General features: G+C 38.5%; 1 protein-coding gene and 1 long non-coding RNA gene across 17 annotated transcripts in view; one reads left to right on the top strand and one right to left on the bottom strand.

Annotated features, from left to right (window-relative positions):
* Nucleotides 1-27,437, top strand: part of LOC147651284 (uncharacterized) — a 178,642-nt gene that overhangs the window by 88,390 nt on the left and 62,815 nt on the right. For 12 of the 16 annotated variants that reach the window (XR_015274682.1, XR_015274688.1, XR_015274689.1 and 9 more), the window contains 5 exons: nt 4,471-4,543; nt 5,321-5,491; nt 16,525-16,592; nt 18,338-18,424; nt 19,356-19,501. This is a non-coding gene — a long non-coding RNA (uncharacterized LOC147651284). Of the gene's footprint in view, nt 1-4,470; nt 4,544-5,320; nt 5,492-16,524; nt 16,593-18,337; nt 18,425-19,355; nt 19,502-22,334; nt 26,220-27,437 lie in introns of those variants that run through there. The other 4 variants (XR_015274691.1, XR_015274696.1, XR_015274690.1 and 1 more) reach the window with 3 other exon arrangements.
* The window catches only part of LOC111933541 (uncharacterized), a 234,127-nt gene continuing 207,484 nt past the window's right edge, over nt 795-27,437 (bottom strand). The window contains exons 18-23 of the mRNA XM_086844843.1: nt 16,462-16,666; nt 14,224-14,319; nt 5,277-5,483; nt 3,211-3,306; nt 1,513-2,042; nt 795-1,026 (exon numbers count right to left, since the gene is read on the bottom strand). The gene's annotated coding sequence lies outside the window, so the exon portion shown is untranslated. The remainder of the gene's footprint in view (nt 1,027-1,512; nt 2,043-3,210; nt 3,307-5,276; nt 5,484-14,223; nt 14,320-16,461; nt 16,667-27,437) is intronic.

Consider the following 27,437-nt stretch of genomic DNA (forward strand, 5'->3'; position numbering starts at 1 on the left):
TTGAGCTGTGGGCTCTGGGGCCTGGAGCTGTGCAAAATAGCATTTGAAATGCCACTTTCTAGGTCACAGCAAGAGATGGTAGTGATAACATCTCTAAGCAGGCTGGCTTTGAAGAGCAAGTGTCACCTGCTTTGCACTGTGCTAAACACTGAAGTGATCAAGGGCTGGCACTGCAGGGTCACCCTTCTCCTCAAGTGAGTAAGTTCAGGTCTTGATGTGTGAGACTGTTTTTATCACAAGCTCCAGATTTTTAACAGGCTATTAGCAAAGCACCAGCAGGGGGACTGAAAAATGAAAACTACTTTTTGATTTGTTCATTAAAATCAAATAATTATTTATAGTTTGATCAAATTCTCTGCTTTAAAAAAAAAAAAAAAAAAGTCCTCATTCTGCCTGCTTGATGTTAAATGGTAAAACAGCACAGAAGTGAAAAGGAGCCCTTTATCATCTTCATTACCTTCACTGGTGAAGTGAGAGTGAGTGAGTGAGTGAGTGAGTGAGTGAATGGAAAGGTGTGAAATTCCAACAGAGAGGAACATGCTGCTTTAAGAGGAAGTGCTGACATGCAAGCTACAATTAGACAAAAAATGACTGCTGACATTTAAAAATCATTACAGAGAGGAAATTGTGAGTGTAATTATGTCATCATTGACACTGTTCAAGTGTGCTGATGCATTTTTGCTGATCAAAATCAAGTGTTTATATTTGTAAATAGAATGCACTTAGCAACTCTATCAATGGAAATGTTCTAACCAAGAATTACAGAAAATGAAGCCAAGTTACTTTCACAGAACTTATTTTTTCCTCTTTATTGATTTTCAGTATTTTGATCTGAGAGTAATTTCTTGGTATTAGAATAGCTTCTTATTATTTAGTATCTTGGATGACTGTTTGATTGAGGCTTCTTTGTAGGGTTGTTTTGGTTTGGTGTGGTTTTTTGCATGGAACAGTAGAAATGGCCATTCTAGAGCAAGCAAAAGGTCCATTTTGGAAATATGTCCTGTGCCAGTGGCCATCACTGGAGGCCTACAGGAGAATATAAGAGAACAATAAATATATAATTTAAATTAGTTATATCAGTCTCACAGCTTCCTAAATCTGCTGCCCAGGCACTTCAGAGACTCCAAAAATCAGAATAATATAGTGTCTCTGACTGGCTTGAGAAATAGTCTGATACTGGAGCCAGTGCAAAGGGAGATATAATGTCAGCAGGTGGAAAAATATGTAAATTTACTCCATTTACTTGGAGAGGAGGACTTTGTTGACTATGCAAGTACTGGATTCTTTGCACTGCATTATTTAACACAGTTCTGCCTTGAGCTCTGTCACAAGACCTTTACCTATACCTATCTATCTTTGATAGATACAAATGCTCAATTCAGAATGGGCAAAATACATGAAGGAGTATGTTTCTGGCTGATTCTAAAACTGGATTTATTTTTTTTTTTATCTTGGAGATTTTGAAGATCATGTATAAATACACTTCATAAATGTGCAAGCAGAACTACTTACAAAGGCTCTTGATGGAAGTAAGATAAGTTCTCGGCTTCTAAATTGAAATGTCCCCCCAAAAAATGTCTAAAAATGCTAGTCCTCCTGCAGATGGCATTTTGTTTACAGTATTCTGGAACATATTTATGGTGGAAATTAAGGAAAAGACTAAAAGTGTGAACAAGATAAAGAATGCTTAATAATGAGGTTCTCTACAGTATCAACACAGTTATTTTTGAAGGCTGTGGCAGAAACAAAAATATGAATATTGAATGTCAGCTATTTAGGTTCAAATTAACTATTCTTCAGCCTGCATCTACTGAGCTCCAAAACTGCCTTCAGTATCTCTTTGCTACTTTTATAAGAATTGGTTTGCCTGTGCCTTTTCTTTTTGTTTTTTGGAGGTTTTATTCAGTCCTCACTTTATTGACTTTTCCCTTTGGGAAAAGGGTTTTTTGCAATCCACCTATTAATTTTCTGGGTGTCCTCCTGCAGACAGCTTTTCTTCTTTTGACATTGGGTCCATCACTTTCCATCAGTGTCCCTGTTGTCTGGATGTCAAAACATATATCCAATCAAATTGTGTTAGCAGAATAATGTCAAGCAACTCTATAGTCACTACATCAGCAAAAGAGCTGCTCTCATGATGTCATTTTAAGATTGGATGAATATTTAATTCATTTTTAAAGTTATAAGGATTTCCCTGTCAAAACACAGAGTCCTTTTTGTCATTGAAATGGTAGTTAGGGAACAATCCACACTGGGTGTCTTGGGAGAGGCCAGTCCCACAGGAGTTTCAGATGACTGCTTATTGCAGCAGGGAATACTGAAGAACTCATCACAGAGGGGGCCACAGAAATATGTAATAGGGCTTCATTAGAGCATAAAAATATGACAGAAAGGATAATGTTTTCTTCCTATGATTTCTACTATAACATTTATTTATAGGCTACTTTCACCTTTAATTCTTTTTCACTAATTCAGGACTTTCTAGATTTATTTTTTCTTTGGAATCAGTGTTTTCCATTTGTTATCTTAGTGAAAAGCTATTTAATTACAGATTTTAACAAGCTAAAGAAAATATATTTTCCCCATTTTCTGCTTGTTTTTGAAAGACAGAAATAAAAAAACCCACATCTTTCTCTGCACATTAAACTGGTGCCACACACCTTATCTCTTTAAAAACATCTTTCCAGAATGGCTGAACTCTGAAACTCAGCTACATCTAATAATTATTGTTTTTAATCTACCTCTAACTGTATTTTGAAAACATCACTTTGTCTGAAATTTTGATAAACAAAAGATTGACAGAGCATTGTTGAGTATCAGGACTGTCAAGTAGTTAAATCCCCTCTCCTAACAAAGGGAGGCAAATACAAATACAGTGAACCATGCTGAGTCCACCCAAATGTGAGGAATTCAGCACCAGTTCAAGATCTGACCCCAAAAGCAATAGTGGAAGGGTCTGCAAGAGACCCTCTGGATACTCAGCAGTGAATCAAATTTGCATGTTGCCTTTGCTTTTAATTTAATGATGGTGGGTTTTTGTAGGAAATATTATTTATTATTCTTAATTTTATATATAATAATAATATTATTCTTAATTTTAATTTAAGTTTTTGTTAAGACCAGGGTGGGCATTCCATAACATCCATATAAAATGTATCCACCTGCACTTCTGGAGACCTAAGGTCTAACCTGAATCTTCCTTGACATTACCTCTTTGAATACCTAGGATCTTTCAGTCTCTGATGTTAGTCCCTATGAAAGCTTCTGGCCTCTGTAACACAGTGCTCTGGGTTCCCTTTGCATCACCTGACAAACACAAGTGGTGTTGGGCTCAGTCTTGATGGATGCTTTGCATGAGGAAGAAGAGAAAAAAAATCCCACTTCCCAAATGAGACACTGCATCAGCACAGATATTAGTAAAAATGGGGTAAGCAATAAAAAATGCAAGTCCTTGGAGATTGGAGGGTGTCTCCTTATATTGTCTGCCTTGCACAATATTCTGTATAGTTCATGCTTTCATTGCAAAACGATTTGTCAGCGTCTTATTTGCCAAGACATTGTCAATATAACATAATGCAAGTCATGAGCTGATGTCTGACAGTCCAGTCCTGTAAACTGTGTCCTTTTATGCATTAATTACTCTTTCAACAACAAAAAAACCCCATCTATTTTTCCAGTGGTTCCTCAGACCATTCACACAGGGAGGTGTGACTTGCAGAAGTTCCATGACAATGAGAATGAGATGTCTTTCAGCCTTGAAAGACATCTGCAATGTTGTTTTCTGGCATTGAGTATTAGCAATAAACCCAGTGTAAAATAGTAACAGTGTTCAGAATAGTGATTCCACTGAAGGACTTTGGGTACAGCAGTAGGAGAGACTATGGAGCAGTTACAATAATCACTGCCATCTCTTATCTGTTTTGATTACATGGAATGATCTATACTGTCACCTTTCAGACAGGGACTAAATTTTAAGCCCTTTCATCTCCCTTGTGGATTAGTATCTATCAAAGCTTTTTTCATCACAACATCAAGGTAGGGGATCTACCATTACACTTAAATAAGACTGGAAAATCATTAAAACAATGGAGATCTATTGCTTCATGCTATTGCTACATGTTCAGTAATAGTAACAGAAATGGCCTGATTTAAGTAAAACATACTCTAATAAGAATTAGTTTGATCCATTCCATTTGAAAGGTTTAAGCTGAGCCTCCAACTAAGTCATACTGTCATAAATGAGACTACAGCAATCAGTCCCCACAACTGTTCAATCTTACAAATCCATTAATATAACATGCTCTTTCTTCTATACAATGACTTAAATGAATATATGACCAAGGTGTAGATAAGCATGCAGCAGCAAGTACAACAGCCACTGTGGGTAAAAGAAGAACCATTTAAAATTTAATAATATGGTTTGTCAGCTAAAGATTTGCAGTTTTTAAAAATGTCATCCTTTCCCTCTAGGTTAAAGTAGAACCAAAAAGAAGTTCTGGAAATCTGAAAATATGGAAGCAGAATAGCAATCAAGCCAAGAATGGTAAGAAATAAAAAAAATATTATCCAAATTTCATTGTTGTAACTTTTGGTTCTGAAAATACCACTAATAAATACACTTAATTTTTATCAATTAAACTTCAATTGTTATACATGTGAAATGAATTATGCAACCTGTAAATCTTAATTACATTGTTAATTGCAATAACATTATGATCACTTTCTGATGCCTCAAATCAGTCAAATATGTTTCTCAATTTTAGAGTTGATCAGACCTGATGGCATTTTAACTATAACACACTGCTTGTACATTTTAACAGAATTTAAATAATTAATTAGAACATTTTGATTAAACACTAGTATCCATAAACCAGAAAAACACAGCAGTATTTGGATATAATATGATTTTAACATTTCATGCAGCAAATGCTCCTGGTTAAACAATTGATACTTATTATGCAAACATGCATCATTCATGCACTGGGGGTTTATGTCCACTACAACAGTGAAGCAGCTTCAGATTGAGACACAGATGCAGCTGGCAGAAGCAGCACTTGCAGTGAAACAGGAGACTCAGGTGTTGACATGCCAGGGCATTTGTAAACCTGTTCACTGTGCTCAGATAATGTAAGTCAGTATTATTTAGAGACACTGAGACACTGCATCAATTTTATGCCAGATGAATGTCTGGCTTCTCTTAGCATCAGTTCAACCTCAAGTAATTATTCAATTATATCAAGTAATTAATTTAATTACAAATAGCCTCAGCTACTTACAATTAAATGTTGAAAGCAGTCATTGCTGTGTCTGATGAAAACAGCCCTGCAAGAGCGACTGCAAGAGCCATCAATAGCCACGGTAAGGCTTCAGCTAAAGTACCAGGATCCAGTGTTGAGCACATGACTTCCAGAAAGTTTTTAAGTGACAGGACAGACTGCTGCTAGATGGAGCTCTGAGAAGAACCAAAAATCTAGAAGACACAGCTGAAAAGGTAAGATTGACTAATTAGAGATAATTAGTATACAGAAGAGATACCTGCAATAACAGTCCACACACACAGAAAAGGCTGGTATAAAAGTGAAGGAATTAGCTTGCCAGAAAAGAAGTGAAAACAGTATAACTGGCAGCAAGAAAGAATTGTATTGGACATTATTAGGAAAAGCTTTGTAATGCTAAAGACTAGTAAACAAGCACAGCTTGCTCTTTGCAAAGCTATGGAGGTGCTCTGTCAACAGGGTTTTAAGAACAGACTGGACTAATGCCAATCAGAAATGAAGCAGATGTGGCTGGGCCTATGCTGGGACACTCCTTAAATGACCTTTTATGTCCTCCTCAACATCTTAAGCTTTCTAGGATGCAGAAAGTGCTTCACGGTGCTGTTAATCTAGAAATTATTGCAAGAACTGGCATTCTGTAATGCTCTGCTGCTCTGCACTGTGAGAGGAGATGGTTTACTTGTTGGGACAATCCACAGTTCCCTAAGGAGTCTGCTGAACTGTCGCACTTCCCCGGGCAGTGGCTGCTGCCATCAATCTCACACCTATGTCCAGCATCCAGCTCTAGATTATATTATTAAACAGGGCTCTAGTACAAACCTTCCAAACACCTCAATCCTAGGCAGACCTTACCATGAAGTGCAAGCCACCACTTACAAATACAAAATGTTATTTTTTTATCAGCTTTAGCGATATCCAACAAAGTTTGGATAGCTGTCCAACTGACTGAGGCATGAAAAAGCCAGATTGTCCTCTCCTGACAGAAAGATAACTCATAAGTGACCCCACACAAAGGTGTGCAGTCTTTGACAGAGGGAAAGCTGGTGTAGGTGGGTGACCTTCTCTAGAGCCTGTTTCCTGCTGTAAAAGGGTGGGACACAGGAGATCCTTTGCAGCCCTGATTCTGGTGAAATTTTTCATTGAGCCCCTCAAGTTTGCTACTTCACAAGGCAAAGTTCAGGTTGTGCTTCTGTGGGATCCAGAAAGCCAATTCATGTGTTGTGCTTTGTGTCTATTTTAAGACCAGGCTCTTTCCTAGCTTGCCTTACAGCACTGAGCCAAATTCCCTTCAAAGCTGCATTCAAATGTACCTCCTGGGCTAAAGGGTCTAGTAAGAAAAATAAATCAAAAATTACCAGAAAAAAAAAGGAAAGATAAATTAATAAGAAGGCTTCAAAATCAAAAATGTCTTTGGTTTTGTTTTTGGGGTTTTTTTACCATCTGCATTTGATTCAGTATTTCAGGAGACAGATGTAGGGCAGAAAGTTTATAGGTGGTGCAAACAATTCCCTGGCACCTCTCTTTTTTCTTCTTTAAGAGAATGTCTAACTGCCTGCTGGAGTAGAACGACTCCAGAGCTGATCACAGGAAAGATCCACCAACCTACTCCTGTTACTGGTTGGGTGATCCCATGTTTTATTTCACTGCAGCTGAACCTCTCTGTCTATTTCAGATGCTTTTCAGCAGTCACTCTGTACATGAGTTTATAGAAAAGCTTTTCAAATCATTGAAAAGTAGAATAAGTAGGTATATGCCATGAGTGTATCTGTAGGTAAAATTAAGAAATATTTGATTTCTGAAGGTTGGCTACAAGCCGTGCAGCTGAAGTTTTCTAAATATGCTTCAAAAATAAAAAATACTCACTAAATGCCTCTTGAAAGAGTAAATATACAAAGCAACTTTGAGCTTCATTTTGTGCTTCACTTGCAAATAATTATCTGACCCAGCCTCACACCTCAGCCTCTAACTCTCCAACAGGTCACCCCAGCATAGTGTTACAGGCTGTAACCTTGCCCTGCCATTCATGCTTATGTGGTCACGGCTTGATTTCTTATGGTTTGCTAGGACTCCTGGCCAAATTTCATCACTAACAGGGAAAAAAATCAGGCTGACAAACTGAACATTTCCAGTGCAATTAGGGAAAGACAGGGTGGCTTTTCACTCCAAAAATATATATCCACACACATATGCATGTGTATAGAGACAAACATATATGTGTGTATATTATCTTGCTAATATGCTTTTATGTTGCATTTAAGAGTTACAGTGCTTTTCTGAGAGAAAAGCAACCATTCCCCTTGTCAGAGAGCTGCAACTCTGCCAGTCATTTCGGTCTGAGAGAGCCAAGTGAGCCATTTGAGATGTGTGACCGTTCAGCTGCACAGCATCCCATTCATCAAACGCTTCAGCAATGTAATCTGTAAAACTGGAAAAAACAGAAGCTGCAGATGCAAGAAAAATCAATTAGCAGGAACGCCCATGTAAGAAAAGAGGCCTGCACAGAATCACCACATTGCCATTCGGAATTTCCTAAACCTACCTCCTCCCTTCTTTCAGGTGATCTTGAAACACATTCTGTAATTAGGATGAGAGGACAGGAATCTTCTAATCCCCTAATTAGGCACTGATAATTTAATAGAACACTGCAGAATTTAATGTCACTAGGTAGCACTAAGCACAAAGTTGGCATTATATCCTTTTCTCCCCACCCCTGCCCCACCAAAAATTTCAGATATGGCAAGCCTCAACATTAGGAAAGAGGCTGTTATAGTTTGCAAATAGTTTCCATCTGGAAGAAGGCGCACCCAACAGAATTCAAACAATGCACACTACAATCTCAGTTACAGTGGCATAAATTAGGATCAATTCCACTGAGGTCAGAACAGTTATATCTGGGAGACACGTGAGGACTGAGGCTAACTAACTGCAGGAGAGTTAGTTCTCATCTCCTCTCCCATAAGTCAGGCTGGCTCTAGTTGCCAGTTGGACCCTGTCCACATCGTGGGCCAAACCTGGCTTTAAATTTCAGGAGAATAAATGTGGAGATACTGATTTTACTGGAGCTATTCCCAATTACAGTAGTGCAAAGTTTGACCCAGAGACTATTTATAGATTCAGGCACTGAGCAGTGGCCAGCAGTTGAGGTCCCATCATACTCTGGCCTTGCTGGACTAGAACATTCAGAGTACAAAGGCATTTCTGTGTGATCAGGGGTACCACGTTTCAGACCTATGTTTGATCACAATTATTTCTCACATGGATGAAGGCAGCAATTCCCAAAATAAAGTGCACATGTGGAACGTACTTATCTACCTAGTTCCGCTCCTCCCCCAGGAATATTTTTTGACTTGTTAACTACTGGAACCTGATCCTCATGTAATACAGGAAATGTGTAAGGGTGATACCAACGACCTTAGCAAAGTGCAAGCTGTGAATAGCCCTGGTGAAGCTGAGCAGCCAGAAAAGACAAAAATGTTGGCATGCCAGCTGTTGACTGCTACTGCAGGTGAATGGCTTTTAGAAATATTTATACCAGTTGGAGTAAAAACAGGCCAATCTTCACTAATAGCAAAAAGGTGAGAAAGAAGCTATTAAAGCATGAAAAGTACAATGACCACATACAGAGACATGAAGAGCAAAGGGTCTTCCTTTGATGGCAGGAGCAGCCAGAGGCAGAAAGGCAGAGCTTAGCAAGAGGCTACAGAGCCAGTGTGTGAGCTGTAAGGGTGATATGGGCACTCCAGGAGGAGCATATTCTCCTATGGCTGGAGAGGAGGAAGCAACACCAGCTCAGAGGGCTGAGGTCTGTCCTGCCACCTCTTCTTCCAGAGGGGTAAATGTGGCTCTGCACAGCTGAGTGCCCCTTTGGGCAGTAATTATAAGGGGAGGAAAATGCTAGCTGTATATGAACAAGGCCCTATTAAGAATTCTCTCCCATTATTTAAGGTTGAACTGATGCAGAGTTTAATGAACCTCTGCTGTCTGACAAATAATAAATACGCCACACAAATTAATTTCAGGGTTAGTGAGACTCTTCATGAATTTGAATGGAATTTAGCAAATAGTCCCAGATGAAACAATGAAGAAAAAAAATAAAAATGTCAAAGCACTTCATTTTAGTATTTTCAAAATGGAGTGGTTCATTTTAGAACTGCCAAAATACTTTCAAAAACTTTCAAAACAAGCTTTTAATCTATCCATTTTTAAATTGCTCTAAATTTTAAAAGGAAAGACAAAAAGCTTTTAAGCACATGAAACAGCCTGAAACCAAAAATGAAGCCATTCTTTTGAAGCAAAACCAAATATTTTTGGTTGAGAAAAAATTATGCTTTTCTTGATTACTTTTTACTTTCCCAGCTGTATTTTAAAACTCAATCTGACCAAAACTAAAATGAATTTCTGAAAACATAAATAGTTGTTAGAGAGAACCATTAACAAATATCTGTAGATTCAGAGTGGTTTGGGCTGGACAAGACCTTTAAGGGACATCTTTTCCAAGCCCCTTGCAATACACAGAGACCTCTCCAACAAACCAGGCTGCTCAGAGCCCCATCCAACCTGACCTTGCTTGTTTCCAGGGATGGGGCACCTCTCTGGGCAATCCATGCCACTGTTTTACTTCATTACAAAAAACTTCCTTCTTATATCTAAATTCAAGTATTACCAAGCTTCTGTTCTAGGTAATCCACTGCCCAATTAATGTCTCTGAGTTTAATGGAGCAGAGTCAGGCCCATTACTTCCCAAAAAACTATCTGAGCTTATTGATCTGTTTTTAATTGGAAAATCTGAAAAGATTTGTTTTTATAACAGTAAAGTAACAAAGGTTCCATCTGAAAACTCATAGTAAAAAACACTAACCATGCAAATGGTAGGTTTAGGTACTAGAAGATATGACTGCTTAACCTGGAGCTTTTTTCCAGCCCAAAATCCTTGAGCATCCCCACTGCCCTGGCTTGCTTGCAGGCAGATCCTGGCCTTGCAGGAGTGGAGTGGGATATCAGCTCACACCCAAATTCTGTTCCATGGCAGTGCTGCTGTCACGTGTGCTCCTGTCCCCACTCGAGCTCAGCCACACAAGACACTGAAAATGTGACACTTGTGAGGCCCTAACAAAGTGCATGGAAATGAAGCACCAAACTCCCATCCTCCTGAGAGGATTGATACTTTCAGCCAGAAATATTTGGCTTGCAGGTGTTTGGCTGTCTGATGAATGGCTCTAATTTTCTACAGAAAGCAGATTTTTTTTTTTTTTTTTGTGGAAAAAATATGCTCACAAAATCCAACTTTCCCTTTAAGGAACATATAGAGATGGAAAATTCTTAACCTATAAGATGTAGCAACATGTGTGGCTTCCACACAACACCCTCAATCTTTTCTGCATGTCCATTGACTTGCCTTGCTGTAGAAAATTGCACTAAAGGTGATTGGCTTTGAGCCCAAAATGGTGCTTAGTTTCTCAAGCTCTATCAATGGATTTATCAATGATGTTTCCATGTGTGGACCTTGACTTTTCTCAAATACCACTTCTATTGGAGGCAGAACAACATGCTACTGTACTGTGTGTCATTGGATATTATGATCACGTTCCCACGCTGGCCAAAGGGAAGGAAAGGGTGTTTGCAAGGCCCTGTAGGCACAAAGAACCTAGAACAGTTCCCCAGGAAAGGGGAGTCAGATTTTGTAGCTATCTCAGAGGTATGAAATGTTTTATTACCAACACACATATGCAGACATTCTAGACTTCATTTGCTTCCAAAATAAAAAGACATATTATTGCACCAGCAAAAGAAATTCATCTGTATTTGAGGTTTGTTATGATTTGAGCAAAAGGAAGGAAATCCAGGATCAGAGATCACTCCCTCCCTACTGTCTATCACAACAGGTTACCATCCTTAATTTTACCCAATTTTGTTATATTGAAGCCTTGATCCTTAACTTTGAAGTTTTTCCCACTCTGGAATTAAGCCAGAACCACAAAATATTTGAAAACACAGGGCTTGATGGAATTGAATATAGTTTTTCTCTGTGAAAGTAAAACCAAACTGAAAGTGTTTGCCCTTTCAAAAGATGTCTTTAAAATTGTCTTTGACCTGTTTTCTTCATATTAATATTGGCTCTGGTTATTTGATAAAAACTGTAGGAAATCTATTTTAAAATATTATTTTTAAAATACAAAAAAGAATACTTTGATTTTTTTCTTTTTTTTTTTTTTTTTTTCAAATATATCCTGCATTATTTTATAAGTGCTTTCCAGATTTGGCTTGACACTATTACACATTTCAGGATTATCTGAAATTCAATTCAGTGATACTTTACTTTGGCTCTCCTTTTTAGCCTTTTGATGTACCATTGTAAATTGATTTTTGTATTCTCTTCAGGAATATGTGATATAAAATCACAGGATTCGAGATAAAAATCAAAAATACATATATATACACATGTACAGTTCTATATATTCTTATACATACATATATATACCTGTGCATACATATGGACACATACATATGCAGCCCACAGAAATTACTCATAAAAATGCCATGTGTTCAACCAGCCAACTACAATAAACACACCATTCATTACTTTAAAATTCTATTGACTTTTGCGATAACTTTTCCTGAATAACGAATGTACATTCTAGAATTTACATGTTCTTAAGTAAAACTTAAGGAGTTTAACAAAATATTTTAATAGAGCTATGCCTAAAATAAAGAGAATTCACAGAGGAAGGTTTCAGTGGCTGATATGGAGGGAGGAAATTTTCATATCAATAAATATGGTGGCATTTGTCAGGTAAAATGTTGTAATAATCCTCTGGGTGCTACTTCCCTCCCACTAATGTGTTGGACAGTTTAGATTAACACCATATGCCTGTTCATAGAAAGAGCTGGAAACCAATGCAAATACACAGAGAGAGAGGTCATTTTGCAGCCTTGTTTTCCCTGCACTCTGCTATCTCCAGGATAGGGGTTGGTTTTGGGCACAGAATAATGGAAGAGGGGGGAAAACAACCCCAGGAACAGGTCAAAGCATAGAGGAAGAAAGCACTGGGAGAGGAAGAGAGAAGGGAAGGCAGGAAAATATTTACAGAGAATCTCTTGCAGCTGCATTCTGATAGAGGTTTTCATTCTCTTCTGTATCCACTTCACGTCCTCTTCCCAATTTCTGACCTTGCTTTGCTTCAACCTCAGGTGGGAATTGTGCTCCTAAGGCTGAGTGAGACTGCTCACCCACACCTCGCCCTGTCCACAGTGCTTCTCTAATGTGGGCTAGCAGCAGTCCATGGCAATGATTTATTATAAACTTGGTGTAATTGAAGTTCTCTTGTCCTTTGGGAAATATTTGTAGATAGAGATCGTTACATAGCATCTGTAGTTTCCAAGTATCCATATGCAGGATAAATTAGTTGAAAAATTATTCCCTGACTCTGCATTTACACTGGAGTCTTCTTGGCAGAAAAGATTGTTTACTTATTTGTAGCAGTATAGCAAGACCTTTCCCCTACTGTTTGCAAGCTTTAGCCAGCAGATGAGAAATAAAAGCAACTTTAAATTAATACTTACACCAAGCTCAATTGTGACTGAATTAAATTACAGCTTCTGAAATGAATGTCAGAATTAGCTTGCACTGTGCTTCCCTGGCACTGTTGTATTAACATTTATGGTGTCAGGCCTGCTCATTTTGACATACAGAGCTCTCCTCTCGTGTCACCAGACAAGTTACTGTCTGTAACACTAGGAGTCAGGTGGAACTCCAGAAAATTAGCTCCAAACAATTTCTGTGGATTAGCTTCTTTAGATAAAGGGCACTAGTGAATGCTCCATTCTGACAGAGGCAAAAATGCTTCTGTGAAAAAATATAAAACCACATGAATCATCTGTTTTCTGCATGGACAGCTGTATAAAGTCTCCTTGTATTGTTTTTTAAGAAGAGTTCTGGGCTGGTCTGTTATTTGTGAAAATGGTTCCATGGTTTTTTTCCCTCATAGCTTTTGTGTGTGAGAACCTAGGACTAATACCATTATGTTTTTCAATCTTTAGTGAAGAAGTATGTTCCTATCAGAGGAGAATTCTGGAGTCAATAGAACAAAAATAAGCAAAACATTTGTAGGTCATCACATTGGTTCTGTTTTTTTAAAAAAAGTTGGGTCAGAAACATTGTGGTCAGATTTCTTGCAATCCATCTCTGGTAAAATAATGAAAAAATACTCAATTAAAAGTATCAGAATTAAAAATAAATGTTATTCATAAAAAATGGTTCAGTTAGCTGAATCCATGGTGTGACAGTGACAGCTATCATAGAAATCAGCCATGCTATATGTTGGGGTTTTTTTTTCCTTCAAGAGAATTCACAATTTAATTAATTTAATTTAATTTAATTAATTAATTTAATTTAATTAATTTAATAATGTGTTTTTAATTAGAAGGAATCCACTTTTCCAAAACTATGGCATGTTTCTGTGCAACCAGTCTGCCACTACCTGGTCCAGTAATGCCACCATGATTTAAAAATTAAGGGTGGGCATGTGACCCAGGGCTTCAAACCCCAAGACAGGAATATTTTCTACTCCAATTTCAGGTTTTCCTAGGGAAAAGGTATCCTCTCTAATTAAAGATAGTTGAGTAGACTGTAAATGAGAAGGTCTAAAAAATGCCCAACTACTACAGCCACTGAAAGTTGCCAGGCTCAGAACTGAACTGCATGGATTTTATGCAAAAATTGTAATTTTTTTCCTCTCAATACTAAAGAAGGGCACGGATTCAATATTTTCTCTTGATCTTTTTCTAGATATAAGGGATTTCCAAGGGTTTGGCTTCAGTTCCAAGTAGACAAAAAGAAATGAGATGTGTTTTCTTACCAAACTGTGGAGTCACATTGTGAGATATGTGGTAAAGTTAAGCAACTGAGTCAGTATCTTGCCTGCAAGATTCCCATCTGAGGGCATCTTACCTTATTTTGATGTTTCTGAAGCCAGCACTGTTTTCTAAGACAATGAATGGGGTAAGGCCTCTTCTCATGACAGATTCACAATGTGTAGAGGATTGTCTGGCAACAGAAATAGCAGCTGAAAAAATGATTTACATTTAAACAATCAGTATTTCAAGAAATACTGAGAGATTTGCATCATAATACTTAAAGTAATACAATAGGTAAAAACAAATAAGGTTTGATTCTAAATTTTAATCTGTTTTACTCTTGCTTGCAATTTGAACTTTTCTTGCTCCACTGCCACAAGTCCATGTTTTTACAAAAGGAAGCATTAGACTTTAGACAGGTGCTGGTCTCCAGGCTGATGGTTCCCAAGCAAAGAAAATTCCAAATTCAAATGAGGGTTTATATCTCTTTGTTTAGAAAGTGAAGAAATAATGTTTCTAATTTCTCATAAAATGAGAATTTATATCCTACAGCCCTACATAATGTCTGTGACTGCAGCACTGTTAAGCTATGCCAGAGTTTGTCCCATGGATAATGTTACTTAATTATAGAAGTATAGACATACACACGCACACACAAAGCAACAAAACTGTATCAACAGATAACTTCAATAATGGAAGAATTAAATAATATAACTGAGATCTTTTACATAGGAGTAATCCCATTTGCGTCAATGGAATAATTTGCTATGACAAGAGTTTAGAGGGTCGGGTCTGTATAACAACCATCTGTGCTCCTGAGGTTTTATCCTCAGATAACATTATTCTCCAGCAACAGAAAGAAAATGCCACATTGACAGGTAACCCAACCTATTTCCAAACAGCATGCCAGGCCCCTGAGTGCTTGGGTGTGACATTTGACTGCAGTTGCTTTCACACTTTGATTTATTCTGTGCTCTCATCAGCGCCCTGCTCCCCCTGTGCAAATTCCTGCAGACATTAGCATGGACACTGTCACCCTGCATGTCCACTTGTCACAGCTGAGCTCTGAGTTATTCAGCCAACACCCCGAGACTGACCCCAGCCGAGGTGGGGGCTCTGCAGGGTGCCCTGTGCGTGGCAAACATGGACTGAGACCCTCAGGGCTGCGGCAGCTACTACAGCAGGCACCACAAACCACTAATGGTTACTGGGAAGATACTTCTGTATTAAGGCACCAAATGTTGAGCCTTCTGTAAATGTTTTAAAGTTATGCAAAATAACCTTCACCACAGTATAATATTGCTGCTATTATTATACTTCAGAAATTAATCAATTTTACATATTTTCCCTAACAAATGTTCAAAGGAAGACTGGGACCAGACTGCAGAAATTGGCATTACCCACTACCATAAGTTAACAGTGTCTTTTTTAAGCAGTATTCTGTCTGTAAAACGGCAGTTTCCATGTAAGAATTTTTAACTTAGTTCTGATAAAAGTATTGCAAAATCATAATATAATTAAGGGTTTTTGTAAGACACTATTTATCAAGCTTTTAGTTTTATCTTTTAATAGTTTACCTTGTAAATCGGGCATTTTCATAAAACCAAAGAGAAAACCTGTCCTGTTTGCAGTGAGCAGCACCAAGAGAAGATAAGCTTATCAGCAATTTGCAAAAACTGTTTTAGGGTCAGCATCAGAAACTGGATCATTAAATGTCTTTGCCAAAGGCAGGTTTCCCCAAGAACATGCACAGAGGATCAGATTTCCAGAAAAGCATACCAAAGGAGAATAGAAAGAAATGAGATGTCAGTGGATGGAGAAGGGCTTTAGGCACATCAGTATTTTTTCTGAGAGACTTCTCAGATGTAAACTTTCCCATGGAGTAACACATCCATGCAATGGGAAAGGATTTCAGAGTAATTGGCAGATTCTTCTCAGTGAGAGCAAGAACATCCTCGCCAGCTGAGTGCCCAGAGCACCAGGTAACTGGCAGTCCTGGACTGAGAGCCAAGCTCTCTGCCTGCCAGGGCATTTCAGCCTGTCTGAATAGCAAAAAGGAATCCTGAACCAGACAAAGGAGTACTGCAAACCAATTTGGTAGTGGCTAAGGCACTCTCTGGCATCTGGGAAATTGTGATTCAAACCCTTGTTCTAGAGTGCAGTAGAGAATGTGTGAGGCACAGAAAATGAGAGGAAAGTAAAGGAGTGAGGGGCCAACTCCAGCCACTCAGAGCTTCAGACTCGAGGCAGGGCACTTTGAAATGAGAGCTGATGGTCAGCTTTGAAGCCTGATCCAAAGGGACCACACAATAAAAAGAGGAGACAGTGTTACCTGTGTTGATGTACTGTGAACCCTCAGCAGTGTCATCCTGACAAGAATCCTCATCTCTTGCAGGAGAATTCCTGCTGCTTCCTAAAGTGACTTAAAGGAAAAGATTCATCGAGGAAGGGGAGGCAACCAAGGTGAGTCCAGAGGAAGGCTCTTCAGCACCTAATAAAAATCTATTCAGTCAACTCCAGCCAACGTGCCTCCCAAGCTGTAAAATGAAAATGGATTATGGGTAGTAGTACTATAAGACCAGCATGATACTACAAGTACTTTCCAATTAGCATAAATATAAGGTTATAATAGAAAAATGTTGATGTAAATCTTCACAATTTAACATTTTAACATTCTTCCTAATGCTTCCTATGACCAAAGTGAAGAACACGATCTGCTGCTGGGTGGAGATAACTCTTGTGCTGTGCATGCACACTGCAACTAAGCTTTCACTGGCACCTCTCTATGGTAGACAGGAAGGAAATAAACCACCAGGAAATACCAGCACTGACATTCAGAGGAAGAAATGCAGCATGAAGCCATGCAGCTTTGCTGGAAATGGATAAGCCGGACCCAGTTGTGTGAAGCTCAGTTAGTTTAGTTTTGCTTCAGCAAATTGTGCCATGAGGCTGGTGTGCTTTGCTCAATTTCCTAACAATTAATTTTTGTGTGCTGGAAAATCAGAGCTTATGCTAAACCTAGGCAAATTTTGCCATCTTCTCTTTTCTCTTGCATGTTATCAGCTCAGATTTAATATGCTGTCTGATAATGTGGGGGAACAGTAGTACCATGTAGATTCAGAACCATCACACACAAAATGTTTCAAGAGCAAATAGAAGAAAAGACCTAGTGTTGACTTGATGTGACCCATTGCCACAGTCCTTCCAAGGTCACTTACTGTCCATAGAAAGAGAATATAAGTTTTTTCTCTAGGTCAAGGACTTGCATGGCTAGTGTGATCTTGAAAGCTGCAGATCCATGCCTGCCAGCCATCAGCTTTGTTTTGTAAATATATTCCTTCCCTCTACAAAACAGCAGGCCCCAATTTTTGTTTCAGGTTGGGTGGGATAGAATCACTTGGACACAGGGTCCTGTGCCAGGGCAACAGAAGGTGCTTAGTTAAAATGTTTTTTTGCATGGAAACTCACGTAATCATTTAAAGTGGAGTTATGCTGGTTCACACTGGGCTGGGCCAGGTGAGATTATCATCAGTGCCAACTCACTCCACTGCACTGTTGTAACAGAGCACTTTCAAGTTAATTCCTCATAGCTTCTGTGGGTAGAGAATCTTGTCTTAGAAACTTCTAGTCTGGTTCTCCTGGCCAAAAATATGATTAGGGGCTGTCACAAGTGAGACAGAGTGGCTGGTGTAACACAGTGCTCTTGACAGGAACAGCGCTCCATGTTCAGGGATTTGCACAGCTACAGCCTCAACTGCAGGCTTTGGTTTCCCAACAGAGACTTTTGATCCACCCCTTCTTCATGTCCCACACTCACAGCCCTATATGACCAAGAAGGTGCTTTTGGAAGAACATTCTGTGTCCCAGTGGTTGCCTGTGCACAAGTACTGTGGTTACCAGCCTTTTACAGCAGCTTCAGTAATTAATGGCATTTCAAATCGTCATGCTACTTTTTGACAAATGACTATATCATGCATTTGGCTTGTGCAAAAAGTACTGTTTAGTCAGAGATCTAACCACAGAAAAGAACATTTTTAAAAGAGTGTTTATATTTTGTAAGGATTAAAGAAAGTATATGACATTTTTCTGGATCTATAAACAACATGAAGTAGAATGAAGTATTGTGCCAATAACAATGTCAAAATCTCATAGAAAAATGAATACGAAAGCTCAACTTTACCAAATAATTCATATTTCAATTTTTCCAGCTTTATGATACATCATTTGTGCAAGAGAGAATACTTGTTATTATTAACTGCTTTTTCTGAAAATTAAAATCCAGAAGATGTTCACAGGTAAGCAAATTTTTCTATATCTCTGCTGTCAGAATTTGATCCACTGATTATATTAAATGCATTTTCCTGGCCACTCTCCCAATGTGGAGAACAATTCACATCATGTTTCTTTGAACATTTAGTAGTTGGCAATTGCTGGCTGCAGAGTTCCTGCCAAGAAGACACTGTGCTTACAAACAAAATTATGCACCTACTTACATGTACACACAGAACAGGTCGTGTTTATCCCTACATTAATACCAGCTTTCACAGTGCTGGAATGAAGCACCTTCACTAGGCAATTGCTTCAGCAATAAATTTGACTCTATTATTTACTTTGCAGGATACATTTCTTGGAGAATGGGCAGTAGCTGCCAGTATCTTTGTCTACTGCGAGTATAGCAATAAAAAGAATTGATCAGATGAGTACTGAAAATGCAGTTCAAATGTAGAATAAGTTTCCACCTTGACTGTTCAAGCAATACCGACAGAATAGATGCACTCTGTCTGTCTGATCACCCTCAGGATATGGATCCCCTACTGGCATTTTTCTGGGTGGGAGCAAGAAGTAATTACAATTGCATTTGTTCTGCAGTGGCATTTTCCTTCCTTATTGCTCCTTTTTACCCCACACTGAGATTGGAGATTGTAAGATCGCTGCACAGCAATGCTGTGGCACAGTAGGCATTAAAAGGCCATAAAAGTATACAGGGAATTATCATTTAATGCAGTGAATATGAAGCTGAAGCAGCTACGAGTCAGAGGATGCCTAAGTGTGGAAAAAGGGTTTAACATGAAGAAATTTAAAACTTATCCCTTGAGCTTAGCTACCTTTTGGAGTCCCTCCTTTCGTGGGGGCCACACTGGTCACAGATCTTCCTGACAATATTAACACAGTTTTGTGGTGAAGGCAGCCTAGTCCAGAGTTATGTCTTACCAAATTATTTCTTAGTGTTCAGGACATTCTCACTTTGGAGTATTCAGGACCCTGGATCAAGGCTAAATAGTGGTGGGAAATGTGGCCTGTTCCAGAGGTGGTGTGGAAGTCACTGCACCTGAGTACCTGCATGTCCTGGTTCCTGCTCCAGACACCCCAGGGTAAGTGTATTTGCCTGTCAGGCTACACTCTGCCCTAAGGAAATGCAATTTGCACATGTGCACATGGCTCTGGCACAGCTGTGAGGGGCTCTGCCCTGCCCCAGCCAGGGCCAGCAGAGCCAGCTGTGGCACTGCGCTTCCTTCCGACAAAATAGCAGCAAAGCACTCGGTCTCCTCGGTACCCTCCCCACCACCTTGACATGTGCCAGCCAGGGAAGCTGTGATTTGGACATGGGTTGTACTTAAAACTGCAACAAATTGCTGCCAATAATAATTAAAAAAGGAGTTAGTTAAATGCACTATACGAATGGGAAATAAGATTAGAGATGACACTTAGACCAGGAGGCCTTTTTCAGGCTGAGGAAAAAATAGAACACAGTTATTTTTCCCACAGCCTGGAGAAGAGGCCTCATGTCCTAAATGTCATCTCTAATCTTGCTTTCTATTTCTAGTGTATATTACACTGCTCTGCCAGTGCTGCCATAGTTAAAATGGTGTCAGTGTTTCCATTGTAAACCCCTATTTTCAGAGGTTTGTAACTCAAGCATAAAAATTTTGCTCTGGGCTGAAACTTAGAAAATAAGTTCTAGAACTGAAACATATTTAATTTTTTTTTTCTTCCTGTTATTAAAAAAAAAGAAATTCATATTTTAAACACAAAATTTTGCAGGCCATTAGCCTATAAGAGAAATACAATGTGTGAAGTTTGATATTACTCCAAAAGTACTGTTAACAGCTTCTTGAGGTAACTCTAAACTTTTTTTTTTTTTAAATTTAATTCCCAATACAGACATACTACATGGGCATTTTTTATTTATTTTTTTGTTTTAAGAATGAATAGCCATACAGCCAGGTCAAATAATTAGAGTTTTAAAACTTTGAGTAAATAGTTATAGGACTGGGTCAATAGTCTGCATTTTATAAAGGCTCCTAAGTACATATTTACATAATAAAATGTAGCAACAATGCATCACAAACAATTCAGTAATGTGCTTTTAGAAAATTTCATAAATGCAGTTACAAATGCCAATAGTGTGCAAGGGATTTTTTCACATGAAAAAGGCCTCTATTTAGCCAAGAAAACCTTATTAATGCAGAAATAATCAGATGGGGTTCACCCGTCTTTTCCATGTGCTGCTGCACTGACAGAGCTGGATATCCAGTTTGGGTAAGGCAGGAAAGGTGCCACACGCGGCTGCTGAGGTTTGCAGAGCCCCCCAGGAGGCTGAGCAGGAATTATGTCAAGTGATACAAAGGGTTCTGGCAAGGATTTTGGTAATATCATGGAATTCTGGTTACTGGAAAACAACAGCTAGGAAAGCCTGCCAGCCAACTGAGGAGCTGACAAATACAGGAAAGCCCCATGATTTGGAATATGAGAGTAATACTGAAACAAATAACAGAAATATATATTTGACAGGGAAGTACCACTAAAAGAATGGCTTCAATCATTACATACACTCTGCCCTTACTTTGTGTGCTGAAAGACATTACTATTTTAATAGACAAAGACTTCGATTTTGCAATTGGATTTTCACCAGTGAATCCTATTGGAAAGTTTTTGGGAAAGGAGTATCTGACTCAGAATGTACATCTGAAGAGCAAGAGATTACAGTAATTTTCCTCACTGAGATCTAAATAAAAACTATGGATGGCAATCACATTGGGAGTTTTGCAAAATTAGTTCAAGGGACAATCCAGAAGAGCTAATAAAATCAGATCATAAATTTCTGTTCATATCAAACCAGATAAAGACATGTCTGCTTTAAGGCATGTTTGTAACCATTTGTACATTCCACTGACCTCTAACACACAGATAATTACATTACCATTTAATAACAAGGAAGACAATTATCAATACTCTTATTCATAGTCTGGCTTGGATTTTGTTGTAAATACTAGTATTAGCCTTGCTTCAGGTATTGTACCTAATTTATTTATTACAGATTACACTTTTCTAATAATGCTTCAGTTCAGTTCCTACCTTTTGTTTTATAACTCAAATTTAAACATTACAAGGCATCCTTTTATAATCCCTAGAATAATGTCCATTAAAGTCATTAAATCACTTGAAACCTGGTCCAAATCCTGCTGAGGTGAATGGCTCTCTTGCAGTTAATTAATTTGGAAAGATGTTTTACTCCCTCCTAAAACTCCAATAAAATCTCTGTTAATGTTTATGGGAATTGCAAGCATACAATTCCTTTACTTAAATGGCTATACCATCTTTCTTACAATTCATATATATGTATATCTTCTGATAAATTTTACTCAGCATAAAGATTACAGTGTCCTGGCAATGACAGAAGTCTGTTGTCCACCTCCTTATTCCCCAAGGTGTCCAGTTGTGAAGCTACTGGAGTAAGGTACAACATGGAGAACAATATCAGAACCTGATCTTCAATTGTCATCTTAAAGAAAAAAAAAGGGTGTTATTTTTCTATCTTCCTACAAAAGGAAGACTTCTTTAATGTCAGTTGCATTTCTTCCTCTTACAGGAAATGTCGCATCTATTTCATAATTGACCTGACTTGTAAAGTTATAAGTGGGTAGCTACTAAAAGACCACAGAGGCTATTTTGGAAAATGTGACTGAAAGCATATTTTCTTTGAGAAAAGGGGAATGGAAGGCTCTAATCCAAATATAGTACAGAGTTAAAAAAAAAAAAAAAAAAAAATCTGGGAGATTTCAATGTTTTAATATGCTAAAACACAGGAAAGTATGCACACTGTGGCCTAAATTCCCATCACCTTTCTCATGCAAGAAACATCACTGGGTTTATAGGGACCAAATTTTTTGATCCTTTCATCTTTTTTTAATATCTTATTCACAGCTGCAGTGTCAGCACTCTGCAGGATTCACTTTAAGCACCGGAGCTTTCAGATGGAACTTCTCAGAGTTTCAACATTAAAGCATTTATTTGTCTAAATTTATGATTGTTTCTTTGCCAAGAGAGAGGCTCAGAAAGAAGATGGACTCCTCCAAACACACAGTAAACACTCAGCAAATGAAAAGGCTCATGACACCATGTTTTGTTAAGAAATTTACAGCAGGTGACCTGCCTGTTTTCATGGTGGCAGCAACTGTATTATTCACTCCACGTAATGAATTGGGAGGTTATGCTAATCTGAAGAGGGAAGCTATCAATTGTTTATGTCCAGACCATCTCTCCCATTGATTTTGTAATTAATGATGAATGTATATTTTGGGAGGGAGAGATTGCTGAGGAGGGAAATTCACGTGCAGAATAAAAATGTTACAGTAGCCTAATCGATTAGGTATGGTTGACAAATGGGTGAGGGATGGCATGACAAAGCACTGTGCTTCAGTAGTGGTCACAGAGATGTCACATGATATCTATATTAATCCTTCCACGGGCTAAATGTGATCCACTGCATCAGCAGGACCATGAAAAAAACTGGTATCTCAAAATCACGTGTCTTTGACGCTAACTTGAAATCTGCTTGCTTTGTTTACAGACCAAAACATTGTAATAACGCACTAGGTGCCAAGATAATTTGTAATTTTAGGACTGGTAATGGGCCTAAAAGCCACTTAGAATATAATTTTAGGTAATAAATAGTGCACTTGGACATGGGCTTAACCAGTCTTAAATGTCAGGAGAAGAAGGTATGCCTTTGGAAGCAGGTAATACCATTCTGTCTCAGATGCAGCCTGTGCAGAGGTTCATCCCTCCCTCCCCAGGAAAGGCCTCACAGCCTCTCACTGCAGCAACATCTGCCACAGGATGAAGTGACAATACATGTAACCCACTTAAATATTCACCTTCAGCCACACAGTGACCTGTGGGTGGACAATATGCAGCAAGTTGTACCATTCCTTCCCAACAAAATCTAGAAAACAGCTGCAAAAATGCAGTGCTTGATTCCTCAAGTCTGACTCATAAACACCACTGCTCCCTACACACAGCTCCCAGCTCATCTGTAATTATTGCTAACAATGACAGAGGTGTAACAGGGCCATGCCTAAGAGCACGTCTTCAATGAACCACAGCAGACAGCAAACAGCACTGCATCAGGTCCTCAGAAAGGTTTTTACTTTTGAGTGAGCTGAAGGACTTACATTTCTCTGTGTGGGGGATGTTTCTAGATGTATAACATGCAGAAGTTTAATTTGATTTCCCTCTCTAAATGTCTTTGGAAATACAAAGCAAAACAAGACTGACTTTGGAGTGAATAAGAAACACGAAGGTAAAAGATCTGTCAATTCTTAATTGAAAAATGGCAAGTGCTGAATTTTTACAAACAGCATTTCCTTCCCTGTAATGATTTGGGAAATTCAGTTTTGTGACAAAAGCTCAAAAGCTAAGACGTATTTTCTTCTAGTAAGTTGTATTCACTTGAGAACTCACATTAAGCTGTGTGTTTGTGGGCTGGAGCTGAATGGGAACTGAAATGTTTTGTGGTTTCCACTGTCCTAGTTCTGTAAAAAATGACTGGTTTCATTTGCTACAGGTAGCTTGGAGAATTTTGGGTTTTTTTTAGTTGGAACTCAGTCTTTCTCCTACTACTTTGTTAGCACAGTAACACCCCTTTCCCAGCAGGTGCTGCAAAGTGAGTTAGTGGGTACTAGGGCAAGGCAAGAAAGAGAGGAAGCAAGCCTAAATGTCATACTCAAGTTTAGAAGCCTGGAAAGCAGGAGATGGACCATTACAGAATCAAACTCTAGAAAAATCTTTACCTGTTGCTCAAAAGTACAAAGCACAGAGTATAGCAAAGACATTTAAGATGGTTTCTCTTTATTTGCATATTTGTCCTGTGAGGTGGTATAACAACAACAACTACAGGATTTATTTTCCTAAAGAAGACTAATATCCAAATTCAACTTTATGGGGAAAGAAGTAATAAAATAGACAAGATAAACACCATAATAAGGGAGAAGGAGCTGTAATTATTGGTGCACCTTTTCACATGGATATTTGAGTATGGGTGGAAGGAGTTCCATATCTGTTTTTACAGTTTTATCCCTTGAGGCACTCCATAAACAAACACCATAGGAATAGTGCCTGCCTCAGCCCTATCTCTAGAGAAATTATGTAAACCTTTATTTAAGTGTTTCATAAGAGCTCTGTGCTATTTCAGTTTCTTTAACTCATTTATATTAAGTTAGTCAAATCCATTCTTGACTTCTGAATTAAGCACAAGAGTGAACTTTGTGGGAGTCCCAGCTTTCCCTACAATGGATTTCAGGTTTGGGATGCATTGTCTGAGGTTCATTCTCCAGTAGGTCCCTGCACTTAAAAAAACCAAATAAGCAGACTTCAAAGAAAAGGTAAAAGCCAGGGCCAAGGCAACTCTGGATAATACTGGGGGAGGGAATGGGGTAAGAAAACTTTAGGAAGATGCTGGTGATGTTTTCTTCTACGCACTTTTCTTCTATTACTTCTATTACTGACATCAACTACAGCCAACTGACACCACCATTAAAAAAAGAAGAATCAAAACCACAAGAACAATAGATTTGGCCTCTTGAAGACCTCTTAGCCTCTCCTTGATTCCTCAAATATAAGTGTCAAATATTGTCCAGACATTATTTTATTGCTATTTTGAGACACTCTACTTTTCAGGACTGGGCACTTTTCCAAAAGCCACACTTCAGCCTATGGCTTGAATAATTTTGTGAATTGATATGGCCCATTTTATTCATAGTTTCAGAGTAAATGATTATAGTCACCTCTTCTGTCTCAAAAGCTGAACAATCTTAAGCTAGCCGAGTAATCAATGTTTCAAGTGGCATAATTCTTTCCAATGCAATATCTCAGTAACCTGTAATTTTCCTAACACAATGTCAATCAGAAGCTAATGGAAGTTCCCTCTTTCTTTTCTTAAAGAACACCCTCTCTAATAATGTATTTTGTATCATGGCAGATATGTCTTCCCTCAAGACAGACATTTTGCAACTGGAGTGGCATAAGTCAAATTGCTTTTCTTTATTTTGTATAATTTAATTCTTTTTTGTTGTCTGGGTTGGTTTGTTTGTTTCTTCAACTGGGTAAGTTTTGGACATTTTCATTTCTGTCTTCAAGATGTAAGCAATCATGCTTAGAAATTCAAATAATTTCATTCCATTTGATGGGTGGGGTTTTACGATTCAAGTATCCATTTTTTTTCCAAACATTTCCAAAAATCAATATGTCTTACCATAAGACTTTCCTTATTTCTATCCATGGACTTCACATTTACAGCCTAACTAAAATTGCTGAAGTTGAGATTTTAAACCACTAAAAAGGGAGAATTTAACAAACATGAATTCTGTATTATCTGGTCAAACCTAAATCTTTCAAACTCAATTAATGATGAAATTGAACATCATAGCTGTATTTTTCATGTTATTTCACACCAGGTTAACATTCTGGATTCTAAAACAAGTTTTAATTTGCTGCTAATGCACAGCCACATCTGGGCTGGTTTGTCTGAGCCCCAACAGCATCACTGCATGCACAGTTCCTGCACCATTGGTACAGTTTACACACTGTCCTTCCTTTGGATTTGTGCTTTAAAAGTACAATTTTATTAAGGTACATTTTCATTCTGCTATAGCAGTATATTGCTATAAATTAGGAATGAGCAATCAGAGCTCGTCTTCCTATGGCCTTGTGCAACTTATTTTGTAACGTGATTTCTGAAAAAGCCAGATTTCTATCCTGCTTTGGTCTATCTATGAAATAGGAGAAATAAATTCACAGTGAAGGAAATACTATCACAGTTTCTGACAGCTTTTTCTCATGGGCAATATGAAAGACTTTTTTATTTGTTCTAGGGTATCTAATAAGACTCTGGGTCTCACAGGTCTGTCAATTGTTACAGCTACTTGCTGCAGCTTTGCCCAATACAGCAGGGGTGTCTCATTTTTAGAGCATAGTTTCAAATTGTGCTTTTTATAGCAAGGCAGGTTTGGTCAGCTAAGGACCAGGTGATCATCTGCTGGCTATACAGCAGATATCTATCGCAGCATGCAATGGGAAAGAAAGAATGCCATTCTACAGCCCAAGCCTCTCCTGACACTACCAAGGCACAAGATCAGTGTTGTTAGAATACTGAGAGCCACAGTGGATCACACCAAATGCCCACTGAGCCCAGGGTTTGTCTCCAGCCAAGTTTCCAAGGAACTAAACTGGGAAAAGCAGGAAGAGGGGTTTTATGTATGGCAATTCCCACAGGTTGTCTCACAGAAGAATTCTTCTTAGCTGCAGGGATTTTCTGAGTAGTTTCAGTTTCTGCAGTGTAATAGTTCTTACTTAATTTGTCATCCAGAGGGTTGTGTAGTCTCTCCTTGAATTCATGTAAAGTTAGAGCAGCCCCCACATCCTTTGGAAAAAGTTACACATCCATTGCCTGCTGCATGAAGAAACCAAACTTCATTTGGTTTCCTTTGAACTTGGCTCCTACAACCTTCATTCCACAGTTCTTTTGCTTTAGAAGAGACAGCTTTGCCCATTGTCCTCATCAATTTTTAGGTCTGTCACAGTTTTAAACTGAACAGCCCAAGCATCCACAGACTATTCTTACAGTGAAAGTAATTCCACCCTGCTTGGACTTCTGTGAGCATGTCCCAGTTGTACTCCATTCCATTTGAGGTGAAAGGACTGGAATTATGTACACTCTTCAGCACGTGGATGAACACTGATTCACAGAGCTACTCTCTAGTTTTCTCCTCACTTAACACTTGGTTAACATTTTGGCTGCCTCACAGCACTGAGACATTTTCAACAGAACTATTTTAATCCCAGGATTGCGATCCTGAGTCATAAGGGTCAGATCAGAGTCTATAATTTTGTATGTGAATTTAGGATTGCTTTTTCCCACAGGCATCAGATTAGATTTGTGCATGTTAAATTTCATTTGCCCACACAGTCTCCTGATGTATTTCTGTGCCTCCCAATAGGTGGCCTTTATATTATGAATAGCTGATTTCC

The sequence above is a fragment of the Cyanistes caeruleus genome, chromosome 10 (assembly GCF_971803275.1).
Source record: "Cyanistes caeruleus chromosome 10, bCyaCae1.hap1.1, whole genome shotgun sequence".
Classification (NCBI taxonomy): domain Eukaryota; kingdom Metazoa; phylum Chordata; class Aves; order Passeriformes; family Paridae; genus Cyanistes; species Cyanistes caeruleus.